A 15,705-nucleotide genomic window follows, 5' to 3' on the forward strand; every position below is an offset into this window, starting at 1 on the left:
ATTGTCGTTTCCAACATGGAAAAAAATATGAGGTGCAATGTGATTGCACACTTTTAGTGTGCCGCTGCACCTGATCACCCTTCATTTTGGGGATAGGTCCTGTCAGTTGTGGGGCACAAGAAATGGTGGAGGGGTGCACCTTATCCTCTCTCTTTAAACACGCTCTCTCAAAAAGACCCTAACTGAAATGAGTTGAGGAAAACATGAAAAAGAATTTGGGAAAGGAAAGAATAAAATGAATCAATCGATCTTGCATGACAGCACATTCGATTATGTTTTAAGCAGCTCAAATTTTTTTGTTCTCTGTTTTTTCATGCAATAATTTTTTGTTCACACGTAAGGGAGATTATTTCACTTTTTTGTGCGGGCACTGCATCTCAATTACATGGAAGAAATAATTACTGATTTTGCATGATTATCTTGAAGGGTTTAACTGTTAAAATAAACCTTAAAAATAAAATTTTGGAAGAATGAGATCCCAAGCTTACATGCATGTTCTTAAGATCGTTATTTTTAGAACTTCAATTATCCACTTCAAAATTTTTGAAGATGCAAAAAAAGTTTATTTGTGATTGAGTTCTTAAAATACAACTAGGCTTGAACCTTAGGAGTATCATTGCTTTGCAAGATCGGATAACCTCTTCCACACGTGAACTTAAAGAACCAAAATGAGAGCAAAATGATGAAAAAGGAGAAAACTTGAGAATTAAAAAATTGATGAACCAAAAGACAAAAATGAATAGATTTATAAACTTTAGAAAGGCCGACACATTTTTTTGTGATAAGTAAAAATTAAAAGTAAAAAATCCAACAATTTAAAAATTGAATGAAAATGACCCTGAACGATCACATGCCTTTGACCAATAGTCAAGGACCTCCAAAACTATTCAACAATCACAACGCCCAATAAACACCATATAAATGCCTTTTAAAATCATCCAAATGGCCAAATCAATCAAAAATGAAAGCTTAAGGATGGCTTATCAAAGGTTAAAGTGCGGTCAAAATGAACCTCGGTGCCTCATACCCGCCTCACACTGTTGCGAGTATGTAAAGCGCAAAATGCAAAGTGTGTCATCAAGTGCATGCATGGCGTGTTCATTCTTGCACGAAGTGCATCAATGTCCGCAAGCTACCCTAACACTCAAGGGTTACTAAAGTAAAGAATAAAAAACAAAAACTCTATTTAAACCACTAAAATTTTTTCCCTTCTTAGATATGACACTAAACATTTTCAAAGCACTTTTGGTGGGAAGTAATAAAACACCAAAATTTTACAAAATAAGGTATATTTTGAGACTTTTCTCAACAATTTCTCACTAGTTTCAAAATATATTTGGTTTACATAGAAAACTTATGCATTAGTAAGAGTATTTGCAGGACTTGAACCCCCATTTAGTGAAAGAAAACCTAAATTAATCAAGGTGTTAAGTGATACTTACCTTGAACTTAACTCTTTATATTGTTAATGAATTTTCAATCACACATAGATTTTCAAAAGTTCAATGTGTGTAAATTTCAAATTGACACATTTGGAGCCTTGTGTTTGCCTGAATTCACGAATGCTCTAGAGAATTGACAATTCACATAAGAAGCAGCTTACACTTCTACACTCACATAATTAAGTTAGTCTAGGTGTTATATAACACACACCTCAGCCTTAAGGCTTACAAATTCATTAAAAGCTATTAGCTCAACCCTCATATTAGTTATAGCTCATGAGCACACCTCAAGAATGGGTTCACATAAATGTGCTCAATACTTGTCATTCATCAATTTATTTCTCATTAAACCTAGCCATGTAAGATCTCCAATGCTCTAGGTTGGGTATTCTTCGATGATAATTTAATTGACTTAATTCTCACTACCCTCGATGTTTTAATAATGACATCTCTCAAAAGCCTTTCGTTAATCGGTATGCCAAGTTTTGGTATGACTTCAAATATTTCAAAGATATAATATTATCATCAATCATTTGTCTTATACAAATGTGTCTTAGACTAATATGTCTAGGCTTTTTATTGTATTTCAGATGATCTGTTTTACATATAGTTGATTGGCTATAATAAAATATTAAAATAGAAAGTATGAGCCTCTCACCTAGTGGAATATTCACTAGCATATTCTTAAGTCACTCAACTTTTCTATAAGCAAATGTCAAAATAATAAACTCAGATGTCATTGTAAAATGTGTTATACAAGTCTGTTTCCTATACTCCCAAGCAACTACTCCTCCACCAAGGGTAAAAACTAAACCACTTATTGATTTGAAATCCTCAAATTCAGTGTTCTAATTTGTATCAATATACCCTTTAAAAATAATCACAAACTCAGTACAGTGAAGATCATGTAATCTAAAATATGTTTAAGATATCTAAAATTCATGTTCACGACATTTCAATGTTGATATCCAGGATTATTAGTATATCTACACACCTTGTGCATTGCATGGGTTATATCTAGTCTTGTGCAGTTTATTACATGCATAAGACTACCTATAATACTATCATATTTTAATTGTTGAACACTTACACCATCATTAGGAGACAATTTCACGTTTGGATCATATATGAAGTGCATGAAGATGAACAATCAATATATCTATATTTTGTAAGAATTTTATCAATGCAATATTATTATTATTTCTCATAATTTAGATTCATAAAATAACATTTGTAACACCAAAATCTTTAATACAAAACATAAAAGATAGAAATCTTTTTATTTATTTCACACATTCAATATTAGAACCCAAAATAAGCATGTCATCAACATATAAATAAATTATAATATACTTTATTGTAAACACACTTATCAGTATCATATATTTTAAAACTATAATTTATGAGAGAACTATCAAATTTCTCATGTTATTGCTTTGGGGCTTACTTTAATCCGTACATAGATTTCTCAAGTTTGCAAACTTTGATTTTTTGCCCTAGCACTACAAAGCCTTTAGACTGCTTCATATGTATCTCTTCATCTAATTCTGTATTTAAAAATATTGTTTTCACGTTGATTTGATAAATTTCAAGCTTATATATGGCAGCTATGACAATCAGAATTCTAATAGTAGCTATTCTGGTTACAAGAGCAAAAGTATCAAAATAATCAATATTTTTTGTTTAAATCATTTTACAACTAAACAAACTTTAAATTTATCAATTTTATCGTTTGATTTTAACTTCTTTTTTAAAATCCATTTGAAACCAATAATTATGAAACCAGCAAGTAAATCCATTGATTTTTAAATATTATTAGATATAATTGTATTATTTTTATCATTTATAGCTTCTCTAAAAAAAAGCATCTTGATAAGACATAATCTCTCGAAAAGATACATGATCATTCTCAATCAGAAATGTATAAAAGTTAAAATCAAAATTAGTTAGTTTTTTAATATGTTTATTGTGCTTAACTTCCGTTTCATGTTCAACATCATAATTATTATAATATTTAATCATGTCATTAATAAAATGTTCATCAACTGTAGTACAACTACCATCAATAAGAGAATCAATGTATTTTTATGTTTTATGAAAGATGTATCTCTAAATTCAATAATACTATCATTGGCAATATCCAAAAATCTAGATGCTTTACAATGTTCAGCATATCCGCAAAATGCACATTTGAATGCTTTAGGTCCAACATTCTTTCTTTTATTTTCTGAAATTTTAACATATGCTAAATAATCTCAAATGCAAAAATAATTAAGATTAGGTTTCTTAGCAAAACATAATTCATAAGAAGATTTATCAGATTTAGAGTAAGGAACACGGTTTAGAAAATAGCAATCAGTAAGTAGAATCTCTCTCCACAAATTGGGATGTAGACACGTATTAAGAAGTACAACATTCATAATTTCTATAAGTGTTTTATTTTTTCTTTTTGCTACACCATTCGGTTTAAAAGTTTTAAGGACAGAGGTTTGAGAATAAAACTATTATCTTTACAAAATTTATCAAATTTTCTATACAAGTATTCACCTCCTTTATCTATTTTTCAATGTACAATCTTGATTTTAAATATATTTTGTACTTCAGCAAGATAAAGAAAATTTTTTTAAAATGATTTATATAACAAAATTTAAAATAGACATCTATAAAGGTAATGAAATACCTATTGCTACCATGACTTAGAATATTATCTATCATATACATATTTGAATGCACTAATTCAAAAAATTTATTATTATTTTCTACACTAGAACAATTAGCTTAGCTTGAATGCATGTCTCACACTTATGATTATATTCTATTTGGACATGGCAAAAAAGCAAACCAAAATTATTCATATTATGAATGCTGCAAGAATTAATATGTTATAATCATGAATGCCAAAGAAAATAAGACTCGACCATATAAACAAAAGTAACAGATTCATTTATTCTCATCTTGAACATACCACAAGTGGCAAACCTTTATCCTTTTCTTTTGGTCATAGTTGTAATCCCAGACAATGACAATTTTGAAACTATTTCGTGACAGTAGATTTGCAAAGATTAAGTTCTTATGAACTTCTGAAGTATAGTGGACATTCTCAAGTGTTAGGACTTTCTTAAAGGTGAACTTAATTTTCACACTCTCTTTTATCAACACTTTAGTAGAGAAAGATTTTCTCATAAAGAGATTACATTCCTCCTCTACTACTTCATACGACTTGAACAATTCATATTGTTTGCCACATGAACAGTTCTTTCAGTACCCAGGTACCAGTTTCTATTCATAATCATCATAAAGGTTTCAAAAATTATATCAACAAGTCACTCATTCACTCATTTGTCTTGGAACCAATCCTCTTTAGTTCTATTCATTTTTTAGCAAAATGATTTAACTTTCTATAAGCATAATAATTGATTTTCTTTTTATTAGTTAACTTTTTTCCTTTCACGAAATTCTTTTTGTTTCTCTAGGTTTTCATAATTTTGTCACATTTGTTATTAATAATATTCACTTTAGATTAACCCTCTTTAGGACTCAAATTCTTTTTGTCACGAAGATGAGTCTCCTCCTCAATTCGATTGTTCTTAAGAAGACAATCTAAAGTGATTTTTGACTTTTAGGTTTGAGGCATTTTTTATATTTTTTTCAAGAATCAATTAGTTTTCCAATGATGACTGTAACTTGGAAGTCATCATCAAGATGCATACCTTCTCTCTTGATCTTATAAGCTAATATTTGTATCTCATGAATTTGAGCAAGTATAGGCTTATACTCCACAATAGAAAAATTAACATATTGGTCTACAAGGAAGCATTTATTTTAGCATGTTCTGTATTATACTTGATCTCTAGAGCATTCCACAACTCTTTAGCTGATTCCAAAAGAGAATATTGGTTAAATAAAGAATCAACTAAAGTATTCAGGATATGTCCTTTGCATTGGTAATTGTCTCTGCCACTTCTCTCTTTCTTTTGTTCTTCTGTCACAATTTTTTTAGTAGCAACAGTGGGACATGATTTTTTTAGGACATAGTAAATGTGCAACTCAAACAACATGAAAGAAACCTTTAATTGTCATCGATTGAAGTTTGATCCATCAAATCGATCAAGCTTCTTAAGGTCACGACTTAGCAGATTGATAGAATTAGATGTCGAACCAGAAGGCATATTGATGTTTTAAAATTATTGGAATAAATAATAGTCAAAAACATGATTTTGAAAAAATGAGATCTCAAGCCTAGAGGCATGTTCTTAAGATCACTATCTTTAGAACTTCAATTGCCTCACTTTGGGATTTCTGAAGATAAAAAAATAGTTTATTTGCGACTAAATTCTCAGGATACAATTAGTCTTGGACCTCAAGAGCATCACTGCTTCACAAGATCGTGTGACATCTCTCACATGTGAACTTAGCAAGCCAAAGTGATAGCAAAAGAATAGAAAAAAAGAAGGCTTGAGAATAAAAAAATTAGATGAACCAAAAGACAAAAATTAAAAGATTTATAGACTTTAGAAAAGCCAATATGTTTTCTTGTGATAAATAAAATTATAGGTCGTAAATTCAATAATTTGAAAATTGGATGAAAAATATTCTGAATGGTCACTCGCCTTCGACCAACGGTCAAGGACTTTCAAAACCGTTCAATAGTCACGACACCCCAATACACCATATGAATGCTTTTTAAAGTCATCCAAATTGCCAAATCAATCAAAAAATAAAAGGTCAAAAATGACTTGGTAAAAGGTTAAGGTGCGGTGAAAATCTACCTTGATGACTCACACGCACCTCACACCACTGTAAAGTGCAAAGTGCAAAATGCAACATCCACAAGTCACCCTAACATACAAGGGTTACTAAAGTAAGAAATAAACAACAAAGACTATTTAAACTGTCAAAAAAATATCTCCCTCTTAGATATGGGACTAAACATTTTCAAAACACTTTTTTGTGGGAAACAATAAAGCACTAAAGCTTTATAAAATAAAGTATATTTTGAAACTTTTTCCAACACCAGCTATTTTTCTCTTGTTTGGATCACTTATAAACTGCTCCTTGCCATTTTTAATTATTTTAAGTAGAAAGTTTTGTTGTTTGAATCATCCAAATATTCACTTAATTAAAAATAAAGGCAAGTACTTTCTTTATAAAATATGCTTTAATTTATTTTTGTAAGCAATAAATAAAAACAGATCCAAAGATGACATTTATATTGAATAAATGAATTTAGAGATAAATAGTCACTAAACATTTATCTTTTATATCAAAGGAAACCTAAATGATTATATATATATATATAGCAAATGAAGTAAGATGAAAATTGGTATATAGCAAGATTAATCATTCTTATTTGATAACCATAAGCTTTTTATTTCTATTGAAAGTCTCTCTTCTTGTGATAGGATCCAAAACAAGAAATTAAATAGAATAGCAGATGTGGATTACTATTTGGGAACGATGAAACACAAGAAAAAATAAAAGAAGAAAACAATCACACACAAAGAACAAAGATTTTATGTGGTTCGACAAGAATTGCTTACATCCACTAGTGCAGTGAGCCTTCTTCTTTATTGATTGAGATACAATATATTAAATTGCCTCCATTAAATAGAAGAAGTATATGAATTTTACACGGAATCTACTAGTGTTGTTTAATATAACAAGGAGTCTAAGATAAAATTACATAACTACTCTCCACAAAAATTAAAGATTTATATATCTAGGTAGGAAACAAACTCCACACTCCTCCAACAATTACTTGACTTCACGCAAGAAAAAGCAAAGCATTAGAACGCTCGACAAGCCGCTTGGTGCCAAAGAACCAAGAATTTGAGTCTAAATCTAACATTGTGTTTGAGTCCATTGGATTTTCGGTCCAATGTAAATCTGAAATACACGGATCTCTACCCCGACCTTCTCCCCTCGGACAAGAGATCATTGTATTTTTGAGGGACTCAGGGGTCCCTTGTTTGTAAAGGTGTTTGACTTGGTGTGAGCCCAACACCAGACTAGACCATCGGTTCTTCGAATCCAAGTTTTCAAACTCCCCCTAAGTTCCCAGAGATCCTTAGCCCTCTAGGACTCGCTTCGGATCCAAGATCCAAGACAATCAAACACACCCTAAATCACTTCTATTTAATTGGAAGCCAAAGGTGTCACCAGTCGTGCTGGTTCTAGGATCATAACACATAGGTGAATGCATTTGAGTATGACTGAACTACAAGATCTAACTCTCGGTTGGGTGAAATAGAAGTTGGTTGGACTCGAATTGCAAAGTCCTACCAAAAAAACATTTACAACTTTAGAAATAAACTTGGGAGCACCCTATAAAGTGTGTGTGAATTGCGACTCCGAGCATTTCTAAAGGTGTCACAGATATCATCAATAATTTGAATTTAGCGTGATTTGTCACGATCAATTTACTTTATTGCATTTTTTCTATATGTGATTCGATTCTGTCATTATCTCTGAGTTGATTTTTTTTCTTTTCTCATCTCTTATGTTTTTGTTATTTGAATCTTCAAGATTGTTTTTGGTCCAACAAACAAATTGTTAAGGTCCAATCTTCCAAATGCATCAAAACACACATATGAACACGGATCCCATCATTTGAAATAGGATGGGTTCCATCATACAATCAATCCCAGCCATCCTGCAGAAGCATCTAGCCATTGATTGGGTGGCTAGGACTGAATGTATGATGGAACCCATCCTATTTTAAATGATAAGATCTTGTTCCACACACATGTATCAGCGTGCATGCGTGCACACACACACAAGGAGAGAGAGAGAGAGAGAGAGAGAGAGAGAGAGAGAGAGAGAGAGAGAGAGAGAGAGAGAGAGAGAGATGCTATGCAACTATTGAAGGTGATGATATATAGCTGATCTTTGGTATTTTCATGGGGCATTAGCATCAAAAGAATGAAGATTCCAGACAAATGATCATGGTTGAACTTTGGATTGTCTAAAGGGGTTCTTTGTGGGTCCATGCATACATGATACACACTAAATTGCTGAACGATGGCCACTAGTGCTGGTTGGCAAGGGATTTATGAATATGCTTATGCAATCGTGAATCCTTGGTCATAGACTGATTTTATGAATCCAAAACCCTAGTGTGTATTACCTTCTCTCTCTCTCTCTCTCATTGGTATTTTCTGTAGTGTGTATTACCTTCTCTCTCATTGGATTGCAGTACCATCAATTTGGTTCCACTCATCTCCTAAGTCATCTCTATCGTCATACTCCTTTTGGGATCTCATTGTTGCAACGTTGTTTTAATCAAATCTGATCTTAGATATAGATTCTGCAGGTCAATTTGACAGGAGCTGACCCTTACATAGTGTTTTTACTAAAAAAAAAAATTAAATATTTTTTGCATTTTTACAATCACTGGTTTTTTAATCACTAAATTTCCTGCACAAAGGTTTTTTTCTGGTAATTCAATTCACAATAAATGGACTATATAGATCACATCAATGGGGTCGCATTTACTCAAGTCGCTCACCAAGCAACTTGAGCTACAGTCGCTTCACCTTAGATTATGAAAAAAAGAAAACCTTGATCAAGACAACTTGCAGCGAGGATGACATAGGGAATGGTAGAACTATGTTGCCGTGCCACCTATGTCATGGGGACATACGATTTTGGCTGTGTCCCTAGTGACACGAGTGGACGAGCGGACACGGACACTAGCATGTCTGATATTATTTTAATATTGTTAAATAATATTGTATTATATTTTAATTTTATTTCAATAAAAGTTGTTTTTAATGCTAAAACATTCAAAAAATAGTTTTTATTTATTAAAAAATAAAAAAATTCATGTCCTCATATCTCATTTTTGATAAAATTTTCAAGTCGAATCCGAATCCCGCAACCTCAAGTCCATGAATCATTGTGACATAACATACCGCTATTCCTTGTTATATATGGGATACTCTTTGGCTATCGATACATCAATGGACACGGCTAAAAGGATAAAAAGATAGAACTTTCTTGTGTAAATTTCCATAAAGAATATATGTAAAGGGACACGATATGGGAGTAAATCAGATCCCTGTGAAATGGCAGTTCGGTTTAGTCATACCCTATGTCATCCCCCATCTTCATACCCCTCTTAAATCTTAAGATGGAAGTTATTTTGTCCAATCTGACCCTATAGATGGATCCTGTGCGATCATATTTTTCAATGAGAAGTATTTTTTTTTTGAATCACAAAATTATATGTATTTGTCAATGCATGTCGAACTTTGAATTACCAAAAATCCTGCACACAAGTCGGATTTCAGCAATTTAAATGTCGATATGATGTAGATCACATGTAGAGTCCGATTTGGTCAAACAACTTTTCTTTTTGATAGGCAAGCTTCTTTTTTTTTTAAGAGAAAAGAAACACATCTTTTTGAAAGGCAAGCTGGGGTTGGGTAGACCCCACCAGTTACACAACATACCATTGGGTTTTGAACTTGCAACGTCCCAACACATGGTGACATGCACTAACAGCTCTTACCAAACAAGTGGAGCCCCCCCCCCCCCCCCCCTTTGGTCAAACAACTTTCATCAATGAATTCCTATGGAGGGGTATGAAGATAGGGATGACCTATTTGGTGAAATGGTCCAATTAATTGCATATACCCAATTCACAGAGGTTAAAGCTGATACTTTAATCATTTTATCATGATTTATTTTACTGTTTTTCTTATCGTAAGGTTGATTATGACATGAAAACCTATCTATAGCCCCCGAATATGTTCATGGACAATATACCTTTTTGTTTTCTAATTTGAGGACCATTTTATCATCAATAGTGGGGAGTTGCTGAAATGGATAGAGCATGCTATGTGGTGGTATATGTTTTCTTTTGTTTGAGTTGTTCCTTCCACTGCTTTACATATCATTATAATAGGTTTAGTCATTGTCAAATAGTTGCAGAATTACCAAGGGGGGACTCCAGTTATGTGGCAGGAGTTGTTAGTGCCTGTCACCTTGTGTTGGGAAGTTACAAGTTCGAGTCCCTATGGTATATATATAGTTGTATAATTGGTAGGGTTTGCCTAACTCCAGCTTTCTCTGTCGCAAAAAATAGTTGCAGAAATTATTTTATAGAAAACTAGTAGAAAGCCAATAAAGATTGAACTTATGCACTCCTGCCCATGGCTGATATTTTTTTTTTTTGACAAATAAAGTTGGGGCTAGGGAGGCCCTTACCAGTTATACAACCATACCATTGAGATTCAAAATTGCAATGTCCCAACACAAGGTGACGTGCACTACCTGCTCCTCCTGCCAGACAACCGGAGCCGAGGTTGGTCTGGCTGGTATTCCTCTTTCCACCACAAAGCAATATCACGATGATACAGGTACGACCCAATACTTGACTCGAGTTTGACATGCATGTTTGATTTTTTTTTCTAAAAATAATAATTGGGCCATTATAAGGAGACCACGATTACTTAATATATAAAGAAGAAGAATAATTTTTTTTCTTTTTCGACAGAGAAAGCTGGGGTTAGGCAAGACCCCTACCAGGTATACAACCATACCATTTGAGGTTCGAACTTGCAAAGTCCCAACACAAGGTGACGTGCACTAACTGCCCCTGCCAGTTAAAACATAGAATATATATATATATATATATATATATATATATATATATGCGAGAATACGCAATCATTTCTAGATATGTATGAATATCTTTCTTTTGCAAGTTGTGATTATGCATGGCCGTACCTTTTTTGCTCTTTTTGCTTTTCTCTAAAAGGTATGTTTCATAAGTGGGAAGAAATGTTTTGATGAAAGCAACGTATCACTTATCAAAAGTCTCCATGCTTTAATGCAACTCTTTTTTGAATTTATAACCAGAAGAAACCGCACCCAGCACAAAAACCTGTTCGTGCTAGTTAACTCAGCCTGCCATGCGTACGGTCCTCATGCCGCTAGTACAAAACTCTAAGGCTAGAACCCTTGCTCGCGAATCCTATGGTATGCGTTGACTTGCATAGAGGGGCGACACCCATGAGAATCAAACCTTGACTGCCCGTCTAGCCGCCACGGCCCCACCCCACTATGCCAACCCCTCTTAGGCATGATTTGCAATCACATGATCTTGAGAAAATCAAAGAATCACAAGGGCATTGAAAACATGGCCGTCCATTCTCCTCCCACTTATCTCACAATCACCTAAACCACCAACCCTAGCACTTTTTCATTCTCCCATCAGCACCACCACCATCACCCTAAGTCTCTTTCCTTTGTTATTTCATCACCACAATAAATTAATCAGGCTATGCATTAGTTTAAGCAAGTGTCGATCTCAAGGGAAGCACAATGTGGGCTTAAGGCTATCATAGGCATCAGAAAGATAAATGCAAGTTTGTGGGTGTTGAATAGGAGTCTGGTTGTACTCATCATCCTGTAAGTCATCTCTATCTTAATACCTCTTCTTTAGGATTTCATTGATGCAAGTTGTTTAGATCATTTTTGGGCTCCATAGATGTGATTTCCATCATCCATCTAGTGAGTTTCAACATGAATCGCCCAAATTCCACTTGTTTGCGTGATTTTTTTTGGTAATTCAAGAATTAACTATTGAGAAAACACAAAAAATCATCAACAAAGTTAGTTCTAATGGTCAAATCTTATTAAATCAACCATGTTGAATCCATCTATGAGGTCAGATTTGATCAAAACAACTTCAATAAGATTTCACAAGGGTACCAAGAAGGTGGGTAGCATAGGGGATGAGTGGAATCAAATTAGCAACTCTGTCCCACTCATCCCGTGTCATCTCAATAGTCATATGCCATCTAGGATCTCATTGATGCAGGTTGTTTTAATCATGTCTGACCCAATAGATAGCTTCAGTATGGTCAATTTGATAGGAATCAACCTTTGGGTTGCATTTTTTGACAAAAAAAAATGTGAATTTTTAAATCAACATATTCTGGCATTTTTACATCCGTTGATTTTTGGATTGCCAAAAACTCCTAGACACAAGTCGGGTTTTGGCAATTTAAATGCCAATGTTAAATAAATGGACCATGTAGATCGCATCCATGGGGTCAGATTTGATTAAAATAATTTGCATCAATGAAATCCCAAGATGAGTTATGACAATAAGGGATAAATGAAACTGTAGCGATTGAGTAGGCCCCACAGGCCGTGTCCACTTGGCTAGGGGGAGAGCGTGTGAGGTGGCGTAAACCATGTATCAACCATGGGAAGCCCAAAGATGGCATCCCTGTTGTGCAAATTGAAGCAGCAGGCTCCCTGGTGGCATGGGGACGGCCTGCCTCAACGTTTTATGTCATTGGAGAACAACCGTTGCTTGGCAGGAACTTTTAGCATGGTAGGTCTCCCACTCCTAATAAGATTTGGTGGTTATTGGATCGGCCTGGCCTGCTAATGGACTGAGCCAATCGGGTTGGTCCGGTCAAAGCTCAGCCCATCAATTAATCGATCCGGACTACTACAAGAAAAATGTTAATTAGCGACATAAATAATTCATCGCAAATTTGCGACGGATTAGCTAGAGAAAACTAGTCGTCCCTAAAATTAGAATTAGTTGCGGAATTAGCGAAAGAAAATTTTTGTCTTCAAATCCGTCGCTAATTAGCGACGAAAAAATTTCGTCGCAACTTCGCGACAGATGAGCGACAGTTTTTTTTCATCGCAAATGGCAACAGATTATGAGACGAAATTTTTCCGTCGCTAATTTCCCCCGTAAAACCCTAATGCAAGCCCCTTTCTTTCACTTTCTTTTTCATTCCTCGCACGCAGTCGCCTCTCGCCACCCGTCAGCCGAGTTCTTTCCTTCCGCCGCCCACCGCCCGAGTAACTTCTTCTCTCACTCTGTCTCTCTCGCCGTCATGTGCCGTCGCCGACCACCGACCCCAAACCCTCACTCACCTTCCCAGAAACCTCTCTCCTTCCGCCGATCGTCGTGTGCCACCACCGACCACCGACCGCTATGTTACTTCTTCCCTCACTCCATCTCTCTCGCTGTCGTGTGTCGTCGCCGACCACCATGTTACTTTTTCCCTCACTTATATTGTTGAACCCTCTCCCTCGCTCGACTCTCATAGTCGAACCCTCATTCACCTCTCTAGGTAACCTCTTACCCCCTCTCTCTTTCTCATGTGTTTTCTTCTTCTTCTCCTTATGTTTCTTTTTTGTCGACCGGCAGGGGTCTGTTGTTCTTCCCTGCCGACAAACCATGGCCGGTCCGCAGAGACTAAAGCCCTTGCCAGTTTTTCTGACAGGTCGGCAGGGTAGACACCCCCTGCCGCCTGTGAAAAAATTTTCAACAGGGGCTTTGGGCCCCTGACTCATTTTTCTTGGTTTTGAGGGAGTGGCTCAACCCCTTCTCCTTTCTCATTCTTTGTAAGGGAGGGGCCGAGACCCCCTCCATGTTGCTTGAGTTACGAGGGAGGGGTTCGACCCCTCCTCCGTACCTTCTTTATTTTCATTCGATCAGCAAGGGGCGGAGCCCCCTATCCTTGGTTCTTTCAGTTGGCAGGATGCGAAGCCCCTCCACCCCCTGTCCACTTTGTTTCTCTGGCATCTGCCTTTTAATCCTGCAGCATAGGCGACTGCAACCGATGAACCCAAAAAGGGTCGTGTGTTCGGGTTTGAGAGTAACATGAACACCACACCAGTCGTTGCCTCCTGCAGTAATGGCTCTCAGAGTTCTCCCGTCAGCATCAACTCCCACCGTCCGATTGATCTTGTTGTTTCTTGAGATAGTGTCTGCCAACTTCTTTAGGACACAATGTGTGACTTTTTACATGAAGTCATTCTCAACCTTGTGCATAATGAGTTGTGCAAGTTTTTTTGGGACAAGAGAACTTTGTCTGCATTCATCATGAGCTCTGGTGCCCGTCAGGTATAAAGTTTCATGTCATTTGTTTTATGTCGTTAGATTTTAAGTTAGTATATGCATGATTGAATACATATATGCATGATTGAATCACAATGAATTTTTATTGACAGCATTATAACACATGTATGCATGATTGAATCACTATAAAAGTTTTTTGACAACCTTAGAACACATAGAAGCATGATTTCAACACTATGAAAGTTATTTGACTATCTTATAACACATATATGCATGATTGAATCACTATGAAAGTTTTTTGACAACCTTAGAACACATATAAGCATGATTTCATTACTATGAAAGTTATTTGACTGTCTTATAACACATATATGCATGATTGAATCACTATGAAAGATTTTTGACAATCTTAGAACACATATGAGCATGATTGCATCACTATAAAAGTTATTGTTAGTCTGTGTCATTCAGTCATGTTACTTTGATTGCCTTAGATTATGTGCATTGTATATTATTTATTTCATTATATTATGTTTACCAATAGTAACATTTTGATTCTCTTGTAGAATGTTGGAGATGATCAGCGTAGAGGAGTGATGGAGGCATGGATGAAGGGGCAGATTGAGACAATGAAGAGGATGATGCTCTGAATCTTGGCGATGATTAGATTCATGTGTTGAATTTGTTTCACGTACTTGTTGTTTCAAACAAAACTCTTTGTATATGTTCACTTGTAACTAATTAGAATTTGGCGAAGATTATAGTGGATTGTTAAATTTGTTTCACTTATAATTTGTGTTAAATTAATTTCACATGCGTTGTATATGTATTTTTCATGTGTACTTTGTTCTTTATACACAGATTATATAAATTGTATAACGAGAAAATTTTTCTCCATATTTATATTTCAAATAATTTTTTTATTTATTATTTTTAATTTTGCGATGGATTAGCGACGAACAATATATGTCACTAATATCCGTCGCCAATTTATCAATGGATTAGGGACAGATATCTATTTGTCTAAAAAACTGAATCAATCAATGTTTTACAATGAAATATAATCTGTTGCGAATTCGTCGATAAATTGGCAACTGAATTTAGCGACGGATACGTATTCATCATTAAATTTTAGCGACGGATTATCGACGGATATATATCTGTCGCAAAACCAAATCAGTCTGTATTTAGCAATGGATCATGACATTCGCTAATCCGTCATGAATTAGAGACGGAAGTAGTGACAAATTAGTTTAGCGACGTATATATATATATATATATATATATATATATATATATATATATATATATATATATATATATATATATATATATATATATATTAGCGATGGACTCTATCTGACGATAATCCATCGTAAATCCGTCGCCAATCCGTTTAGCGATGGATTGGCAATGGCTTAG

The sequence above is a fragment of the Nuphar pumila genome, chromosome 10 (assembly GCF_984573655.1).
Source record: "Nuphar pumila chromosome 10, dmNupPumi1.hap1.1, whole genome shotgun sequence".
Classification (NCBI taxonomy): Eukaryota; Viridiplantae; Streptophyta; class Magnoliopsida; order Nymphaeales; family Nymphaeaceae; genus Nuphar; species Nuphar pumila.